Source organism: Protopterus annectens, chromosome 1.part2 (genome assembly GCF_019279795.1).
Source record: "Protopterus annectens isolate FY-2018-M chromosome 1.part2, PAN1.0, whole genome shotgun sequence".
NCBI classification, from domain to species: domain Eukaryota; kingdom Metazoa; phylum Chordata; order Ceratodontiformes; family Protopteridae; genus Protopterus; species Protopterus annectens.
In genome coordinates this window covers 633,056,801-633,067,257 of record NC_056727.1, presented here as the reverse complement: position 1 = coordinate 633,067,257, position 10,457 = coordinate 633,056,801, and positions in this window count along the sequence as shown.

Here is a 10,457-nt window from a genome sequence, read left to right as displayed (position 1 = left end):
AGCAAAATTATGTAAAGGTGTTAAAATAGGTCTGGAAACAAAGATAGACTGAAATAAACATATTTTTTTAGTTGTAGGGTGGAGTGTTCCTTTAATTGACCTCTTCTAACTCATGTGTAACTCCTTAATTAACCTGTTCTAATTTCTGACTCACAAGAGACAGAGTTGTGGATATCTTTTCAAGTTTTAATATGCAGTTAAAACAGAATACAAGTAAAAACACAGCTTAAAGAAAACAAATGCACTTGATATACAAAAACAGAAAAAAGGCAATACAAGCCAATAAAATGCAACAAATAAAAAGGAAACCAACCTTTTCCTCACTTCACTGCAGCAGTCTGGGTGAGCCTTTCAGTAAAGCTCTGAAATGTTTTGTTTACCCCACCTTAAATAGAATGTTTAGTTCCTAGCTCCACCCTTTCAGTTCACAGATGATTAACCTTAACTGACCTCTTCTAAGTTATGTGTAACTCTTTAATTGACCTGTTCTAATTTATGTATGACTCACAAGAAACAGAGCTGTGGTGTATTTCCAAGTTTTAATTTTCAGTTAAATGCAGAATACAAGGAAAAAAGTGCAAAGAAAACAAATCACAATGTACAAAATAGAAAAAGACAATAAAGCAATACAGAATACAACAAATAAAAAGCAAATCAACCTTTCCATCACTTGAAACTGCATCAGTCTGGTTGAGCCTTTCCAGTAAAGCTCTGGCTCTGAAATGTTAAATTTTACCTTAAATAAAGGTTTAGTTTTCTAACTCCACCCCCTCAGTTCACAGATGATTAACCTTAACAGCCCTTCTAACGTATGTGTGACTCCTTAACTGACCTATTCTAATTTCTGTCTGACTCACAAGAGACAGAGCTGTGCTTTCACCTTTTCAAGTTTTAATATGCAGTTAAAGCAAGAATACAAAGTAAAAACTACAGTGTAAAGAAAGCAAATCACAGGTATACAAAACTAGAAAGAAAAGGCAATAAAGCAATACAAGAATACAACAAATAAAAAAAAGCAAAACCAACCTTTCCCTCACAGTAAACTGCAGCAGAATCACGATAGTTTTGGTACTTTTGGTGGACTAACTCAATTTCAGTGCACCAGTTGCTGAAAAGATTTTGAAAAGATGCTTTTTTAGAGGTGTTATTTTTATTGTTTGCCATTTGTTTAATCCATGCTTTGTCTTTCCAAAAGTTTACACACTGCTTGGTGAACCACTTTACGTACACTATGGGTCTGGAGGTGTTAAGAGTATCACTAAATGCTGCACTGAAGTATTCAACTTCACTTCATTTAAGGGAAGTAATTTTAGGATGATATGGTTTTGCACAAACCATAAACCACAGTGCATAAGTAGTTTTATACAATAAGTGCTTAACTAAAATCTGATGTATACTCTGCATCAATGCTTCTGCTGTTGTTTGAACGATTCTTACTAAACTGTTCTCCCTATTTTATATATGTGTGGACATTCATTATATGCATAAGCTTAGTATAATGATGCTATTAAACCAGCATTCTTTACAATATTAAAATAAAGCATTTAATGCTTCCTTATTATGCATGCAACACATTGATGTGAGTTTATCAAATTATACATAAAAACTACATACAAGAAATAAAACTGACTTATTGATACAGTAGATCACAGAGATCCCAACCTTTTAGCTCGAGTATATGTCTATAACTGTCCTAAATTTATTGCACCAAACAGATACATAGCTTGCAAAAACAGGTATATTTAATAGAGATAGAACAGCTGAAAAATAACATAAACATCTTTGGGGCAACATATACACTTAACAGATTTATCTATCTTTCTAAATGGCAAAAGCAAATGAGTTGGTTGGAAAAATAAATGAAAGTCTGTGAGTATAAAAATAGAATTTTCTAGCTACACCCCTACAGCAGATAGGCTCTTATAAAATAGTTAACTTTCATTAATGTTCCCTCTTGTCCCAGCAGGACTTTGCATGAACAGGTCTGTTGTTGTGATTTAATTGTCCATTACTCCCCCCTTTAATTTACAAAATTAGGCTAAGAAAACAAAATGGATATATTCAAGTAGTAAATGGCAAAAGATAGTGTAATGCAAAATTAAAATAAAACTCTAAGCATGATTTTATATTTCTGTACATTAAAATGTAAGATTGAAAGGTGACTTGCTCATAACCCATCATACCAAATTGTTTATTATCATCTCTTCATCTCTGAGCTCCAGTGCTCACATTCTTACAACAGGAGAAACTATTTTGTGTTAAGCATCAACCAGAAATTTCAGGCTTCTTTTCTTACACAACAAAAAAAAAAACCCTCACTGTACACATCTCAGGCATAACTGATACTGAAACTGCCTGTCTGAACTGGAATTTACGAGCCAAAAACACTAAAACTAATTGTGATCATTGTACATTTAGAGACAGTGGAAGGGATGGTAGCATATTTTAATCATGCACTGGCTACCCTAAAATTGACAAACTAAATTATACTGTTTTATTTTATTTATTGGCATTTGTTTACCGTGAAAGTAAAAAAACCAGCGGTGGTGGTGCTTGCTTGGTAGTTATTTATCGCCTCACAGTAAGATGCTGTCTGGTTCGATTCTCAGCTAAGAGCATCTTCTAGCGTGGGAGACATGCATGAAATACAGAGCATACCTTCGATGAAGGTTGTGCATCGGGCTGGTAACACGGCATGTAAAAATCAACTACCAATCATTAGCGGACCCGGAGTTCGCTGTGGCGACCTAACGGGGAAAAGCCCGAAAGACACAACAACAACAAAGTTTACCGTGAAAGTCCACTGGGCCAGAAGAACCCATTTTCAGTGGAGGCAGTTAGTATAAGAAATTACATAATATTGGAAACAGTTTGTATTAACAAGAAGCATAGTCATAATATTGGTGGGTATGGGAGAGAAGGAAAAGGTGGAGGGATAGTATTTTTTGTGAGGGTGGAGGCTTTGGTGTAGATTGGGAGTTACTGTCACTACTGATTTGGGGAAGGTTGCTGGCGAGGCTTGATAATTGTACCCGATGAAATGAGTGATGAAGAGGGAGGCTATTTCACTAGGTGTTTTGTCTAGATGTGGACAGGGGTTGTTTTTGGAGTCAGGGTTTAGCAGAGATGAAATAGAGTTCCAAAATTTCTTTGGGCACATTTGTTAGAATTAAATACGCACTGAAGTACTAGGTTGCTGGAAAGGCAGCTACTTGCAAAACTTCCCACTTCCCACAATTTCAAACTTCACTTATTTTCACTGAATTACTTGCCAAGTTTCCCCTTAAATGCACTAATTATAATATTCCTTTTACATCTCTAAGATTGGTGACAGGCTTGTGCTGTTCCTTTGCTGGGCAGATATGATCTCTTTGGGGACAAATATTTCCTTTTAAAAAATAGTTTGTTGAATAACACTTTCTTCAGCCATTGCCACAACAACAGGCTAGCAATTTGCCTCAACCACAGGTGGGTGACTTTCTGCTGTGGTGATGGGTGATTCTATTATTTTAAGCCATACGTGGTTGTACATCAGACCACTCATCTTTTATGCCAAATCCCTCTGGTGTAGCACCTACAGCTCTTATGGACTGGGGGTTAGCCCGCGTCCTTTGTGGATGTTAGGGTCCCCTCAGTGGTGAAAGGAGAGTCACTTTTGGTCATTATTATTCCCATCCACCTGGGAAGCTTCTGCTGCCACTTCAACACTGCTAGTCCCATATTTCCTATCAAAAAACAGAGAGTTAAACATATATCTCCTCCTCAAATTTCCTTTAATAGTAGTTTACTGGGTCTGGCTCACTGTTTAATTCAGGCAATAGATCCTTCTAGTAAAGCAGTTTTTGTTGAAACAGGGATACCTCTTTTCCTGAAGAGATTAAAGATGCTGAATTTGGACAGGAAGATGAAGGAATAGATACAGGGTTTCTTATCAGATTTCTCATTCAAACACAGAGAAGACCTCAGTTTCTGGTTCTCCCTATGGGGGTTCTCTTTCTCTGAGACTATTTCCAGAATGTGCCAGATGTTTTCAGTGAGGAGAACACTGAGGTTTTTCAGTCCTCAGGAAAATGCTATGAGCTATTACAGCAGGAATTTGAAATTCCTTCACCTTTCCTTCAGTTCTGTCCTGGCTTTGGAGGATATATGTATTTACTGCCTGCCATTTTCCTGATAGTCGGTCAGCTGCCCAGTAAAAAGGCAGATAGGGATATATATAAACTTCCTCAGTCTTTTAAGTTTTTATACACTCTTCCCAAACCCTGACCAAACAAGCTATAGCTTTAGTTAATCATACTGGTGATAAACATTTAAGTTAATTACAGTTCTATTATTCTTTCTGATAAGGATGAGGAAACTTATCGATAAGCATGGGTACAGGGTATGCTTCTACAATTTTGATTTTCAAATTTTGATTTTCAAGTGCTCACATATATGTTAAAGTTTGTTCTGACTAATTGTGAAAGTATGATGAATGTTCTGTCTGCAGAGTCTTCTTATGAGAAAAAACTGCTTTAAATAATTTAGTTACTTCTGTTCTAAAAGTCAAAGTCACTACTCATTGTTTACAGTGTGTGTATGACTCAGTTGATAGTTCTTCCAGGGCTTTGGCCACTGCTTGGGAGCTAACACCTTTACAAGTCTAGTTATTCATTAATTTATCATTATTACTGATCTTCTTCCATCACCCGACCTCCAACACTGATTTCTGGTTCAAGTCCAAGGAATTAATTTTGCAACTCTTCTAGTCAGCTGCTGGACTTTTTCTGCCACTCAAATACTTTCATTTGGAATAATGGAAAAAGGTTTCACTGGCAAATTATCTCTGCGATGTTTGTTTTTGTCAGAAGTATGAAAAAAAAAACGTTTTTATTTCCTCCTTAGCCTATGTATCTAAAATGCCTTTGATCCCCAAGAGAAAATATTCTGAAAACAGCTGCATTTAGCAATTGGAATCTCATACCTGCTCTTGACATTCATGATTGCAGGGTTAAACTTGCTTCTCTTCTGTCTGCAATTTTGAAGTGGCTCATCATTTTGACAAACAATTGCCTGAAATCACCAGTAGTGCTGCGGTAGCATTGTTGCCCTCACAGTAAAGGCCTGTCTGGTTCGATTCTCAAAGTTAGAGTCTTCTCTGCGTAGAGGCATGCGTAGAATGGGGGTACCTTTGTTGAAGGTTGTGCATCAGGGCTGGCAACTCGGCATGTAAAGTCAACTGCCAGTCATTAGCGGACCGGAGTTACGCTTGTGGCGTAATTCCCCCTAACTGGGAAGCCGAAAGACACAACAATGTGGTATCCACCATTTTACATCTTTTTTCTTTCTGCTACAGTTTTTGTCAGAATCACCTCTTTCTGCTAGGAAAGTATGACTGCATCTTTACTTCGTTATAGGTCTTGGCTGCTTTGTCATAGCCAGATTTAGGGGATTTAGCACATGATTAGGAAATCCACGTAAAAAAATTCTCCAAAGCCAACTTCATGCTTCTGCATAAGAAGTGGTAAACTTCCACCGACACCCATAACGATGGACAATGAGAGGTAAAGACTGCTGAATCACTATACAAATGCACTTTATAAGCACCCATGAGTGTGCATGGATCATGCAACTCGGTCCTAACAGAACCAAGATGCTGTCCTCCAAAAAAGAAGCCAATCTGGATGTCCCTATAGCCATAAACAAACTCTACAACAAGAAGAAAGAAACTGTTGCAAAAAAAGAGTAAATCCATGTTTATTGGAGGAACTCCGTGGTCCAGCCTCAGTAAGAAGCTGAGATCCCTCATAAAATCTCCAAAGCTAGATTTACAAAAAAAAAAATACGCCACTGATTCCTAAAGAACAAACCACAAAGCATTCTATTCTATGTCAAAAATCTCAATGGCAACACTCAGATCTGCTTTGAGTTACAGCACAATGGCACTAAATATACAGAACCAACTGATATTGCCACACATCCTGGGAGATAGGTTCAGGTGCTAACTTTGCGCCTCTCTCATCCCCCTAAAGGGCCCATCTCTGTGCGGAAGAATGCAATGTTCCCTGTAATCACAGCTGCACAGTAAGCCTACACTCTCAAGAAAGCCAAGAACACAGCATCCACTTGGGACCTAACAACATCCCAGGCTGCATTCTACATGAACTACAGAATGAACTGGCACCCCACCTAAGTACCATGTTCAATCATAGCCTCACCTCAAACTTTGTCGCCCTAAATGGAACACAGCAACGATGGTTATCCTTCTCCACAAAGGGGAGCCACCACGGTACCCTGGGACTACTGCCCCATTAGCCTGATGGAGGCCTGGTCTGCAAGGCTATGGAACAGATCATCATGGAACTTATAAGCAATGACATTGACAATCTGCAAACTCTGGATGCTACCCAGTTCAGGGTTTGTAAGAGGCCAGATCATGTCTCCTAAGGCCTGATAGACCTTTATTTGAAGTGGTCACAAAAACTGTAGATGAGGGGTAAGGTGGTTCACACCCAGCCTATCTGGAGTCCTACGCCAAGGCTTTCCAAGCACATCCCCCACTCTGGAATTATAGATAAACTTTCACTAAACTGAGTATAAATCCCTATGTCACAAGATGGAGTTTGCCAACATGGGCTCGGCTGACAGACCCACACACTGTGAAAGTAGTAGACTCCTAAATCCAACTTCCAGACCAGTGACAGAGGCTGGAGTACAACGAGGGTTCAGTCCTGGGTCCTCTCCTGTTTGGTATCTACTTCTCTATGAAGGTGCAGGCTAACCACAAGAAGGTCTTTGGCTAACAAAAGTTCACAAATGACTGCAAACTAGGAGCCATAATCAAAAACTCTAATGATGTGGACATCCTACAAAGAGGCCTCACTGAGACAGATTACGCCTGGTATCAAAAGCCACTAGCTTTCAAGCTCAATGTCAAAAAGTGCATTGTTATCCCTTTTAAGGTAAAAACTCTGTGCCATGACTTCTACACATATGGGCTTGGTAGTCTACTTAACACTGAAAGTGTGATGAGGACCTTGGGACACAGGTGGACAGTAAGTCTCCTTTGATAATCACATCATCCACAGTAGTCAGGAAATCCTTCTACATGGCACACCTCATCACAAAAGGGTTCTCATCCAGGAAAAAAAGGAGGAGTAATTTCTTTCCTCCTCACTCTGTACTCATTTACACCACTGCCATTATAGGAAGTACAATGCCCCTTTTGGTATGTACCTCACAAGGGCACATCTACAACAACTGGAAGAGGCTGCCAGAAATACCACCTCAAAAAGAGGATTACCGGCCTCAAACAGATGCCCTACTTGAACCGTCTCAAAAAACTCCAGCTTTTACTCTATGCCATATCCCTACTCGGGAGGTGATCTCTGCCTAACATACAAAGCTATGTCTAAAACCCAGAACTTTGTTGGACATGCTCTGTGAAAATCCTAATCACCACTCTGGGTTACATGCTGTAGGGACCTAAACCTTGTCACCACAATAAACAGAACATGCTGGAGGGATAGATTCCTGGCCCAAGACTTCCCACATACTCTGGAACAAACTACCTGTCATATATCAAACAGCTCCTCATTAGCACTCTTCAAGAAAATCTTTGATGATTGGATGGGAGATGGGAAATTTACCCTAAGGATCACTTCCTGTGGTTCTGCTTAACAGGAGCTGGGAAAATAATTTTCTTGGTGGCAAAAGCCAGGGTGCCATTTGGCTGGGCTTATAAAGGCCCTAGACCCAATAGCCCTAACACCTACCTATGAACCTATGTGCCCTCTAATTCAAAAATCCTGTTGTGGAATTCCAAATCCCATAGTTATTTGACTTTCCATAAAATAAATGCATTCTATTCTACCGGTTCTGTAGAGTGCAGAAGAAATCATAGGTTTTATCTGTGTGCTCTGACTTCTTCTAATGTGCTATTTTTTTTTAAACTGTTCTTCTTGAGAAGCTTCATAATTCCAGCCAGTCTTTCCTTCATTTCAGTCTCTGGTTTTTGCAGTTTTATCGACTTTCATCTACAAAGATAAAAGCTTATTAAAAGCTTCCCCATTCTTTCTAGTCTTTTGTCATTTTAGTTTCACAATTTCATGATGTTTTACATATTTTAAACACCTGTAGGTGCATTTAATTTATTTTTTCATCTAAATTACTGGAAGCCATTTCTATTAGCCGAGTGAAACTTAAAATTGTTACCTTTGAAACTAGCTGCAGGTTCTTCCCAGACAGAAATTTTGTTTCTCCTTTTCTCATTAGTTTTCTTCTCCCGTCTCTTTAACTACTGGTATCTAGGCAGTATCTTGACCCCAGCCACCAATCTTACTTAGATTGTTAACTTTTTACTGTTTTGCAACTTTCAGTTTCCACAGTGGGAGCTTTAATCAACCTGCTATTCAGTGCGGTCATATTCAATTAGTATCTAGATTCTTCTAGCCTCTGATGGTGAAGACTTCTGACGAGAATTGCCAGTGAAAGAAGGAAGATTGTGGAGAGAGAGTTTTGGTTGGAAATTAACAAGGATGTGTGAGGTGGTAAGACATTGTTGTTTTATAAAATACACCTCATTGTGGAATTCACAGTGAACATGAGTGGCGATAGAGACAGAATTTGGCGCCCGCGATTTGTTATACATTTCATAATAGGTAATGCTATGGATGAAAGGCCTATGTAGGAATTTCCCACAGAAAGTTTCAAGAACAATACGAATTGATGAGTATGACTTAAAGAGTTGGGTACTGGAAGTTCTTGATTGGGTATAACAGTCCAACAGTGATTGGATTCTTCTAAATAATCCATCAATCCTGAAACATTTGATGATATGACCACCATATATTTGGGATTATAAATGCAAGAAAAGCAAGTAGGGGCAGGACAATAGGTGTTACATGAGAGAGATACTACAGAAAATAGAAATAAGGCGTGAGTCCTTGAACCAGTTTTTCAAGTTTGGAGAATCCTCCTGTAAGAAAGCTGGCTTTGCCTGTCCAAGATAATTATTTGTTTATAGTGTCACTCATCTTCTGTATTCAGATAAGGCGATGGGAGAAACAGGTGTTCGTATAAGTTGTTTATTACATACAAACATCAGGATGGAGAGCGGAAACATGAAACTTGAACAACGACTACTACACACCGCATGCTACATCTCGGCTGCTCACTACAAAATAGCACTCTTGCCAACATGTGCACTTTATTTATATGCATGCCCATAGTGCTAGTGAACCTGAATACATACACCTCTGATCTACATCCTCCCTCTTGACTACTCTGTCATATAAATGAAAAATGACAATTAGATGCATTACAAATTAGCAAATATATATACAAACAATAACAATCATGTCCAGGTTGCTGGGTATTTGGGATTAGGTCGAGATATGACCTGACCTCGTGATAACCATTACGAACTAGGTTTAGCAACAGGGACAGTCGATGGGGAATGTTCTTCTTGAGGATTTTTAAGGGATACTTTCAGGAACAGGAACCCAGTTGATGAAATGTTTTCTGCAACAGGAACATTAGACAAATTACTCTGGGAATTAGGTCTCTGTGCAAGGCAGATGCTGTAGCTTACTGGCTCTCCAGACACTGGTAGTAAATGCTTCTGATTCTGCCTGAATTTCCATCCCTTGATTCAATGATGTGTATGATCTCAGTGCCTCACAAATGTTCCACAAGTCTATTGATTCAAATCCTTTCGCTGTCTGCCTCACTATCTCTTCTTCTTCTTTCAATGGATTAGGAGTTTCTTTGAATCGCCATCATAGTAAAACTTTTGGGACCAATGCCTCTTTAAGATCGAGGCTTTTCCTACTTTGTTGTTTTTAGTACTTGGGAATCATAGATTCTTACTGATTGATGGGGTGGTTTGGTTTGTCATGACATTAACCTCAGGAGCAAACCAAGTAGACTATACGAGGAATGTTTCTGTGATTTGTAAGTTTAGGAAAGCTTATAAAAATTATAATGTAGACTTTTCCAACAGCTGATTCTGCACTTTAAACTGCATGTTCTGCCAAACAGTTTGACATGGGTGTCCAGAATACTCATAATATGAACAAAGGTTCAAGTTTCAACAAATCTTTGGAACTGCTGACTTGCATAAACTATGCACCATTGTCATAAATGAGTTTGGCGGGAGACTACCGTGGACAGAAACATGTCTGTTCAACTTAGTAATGACAGTACTGGATTGAAGTTAGGAAGTAGGTCAATCTCAACAAACTGAATAAAGAGCCTACTAATACAAAGTATTGTTGACATTCCATTTAAGAAGGCGGCCGTGGTGATGCAGCGGTTAGCATTGCGCCTCACAGCAAGTTCTCCGGTTGAATTTCCTGGCTGGGGTGCCTTCTGAGGAGTCACATGTCCTCCCTGTGATCCGTGGATTTCCTCCAGGTCTCAGTTTCCTCCACATCCAAAGACATGCAGTAGATTGGATTGGACACTCTAAGTGTAGC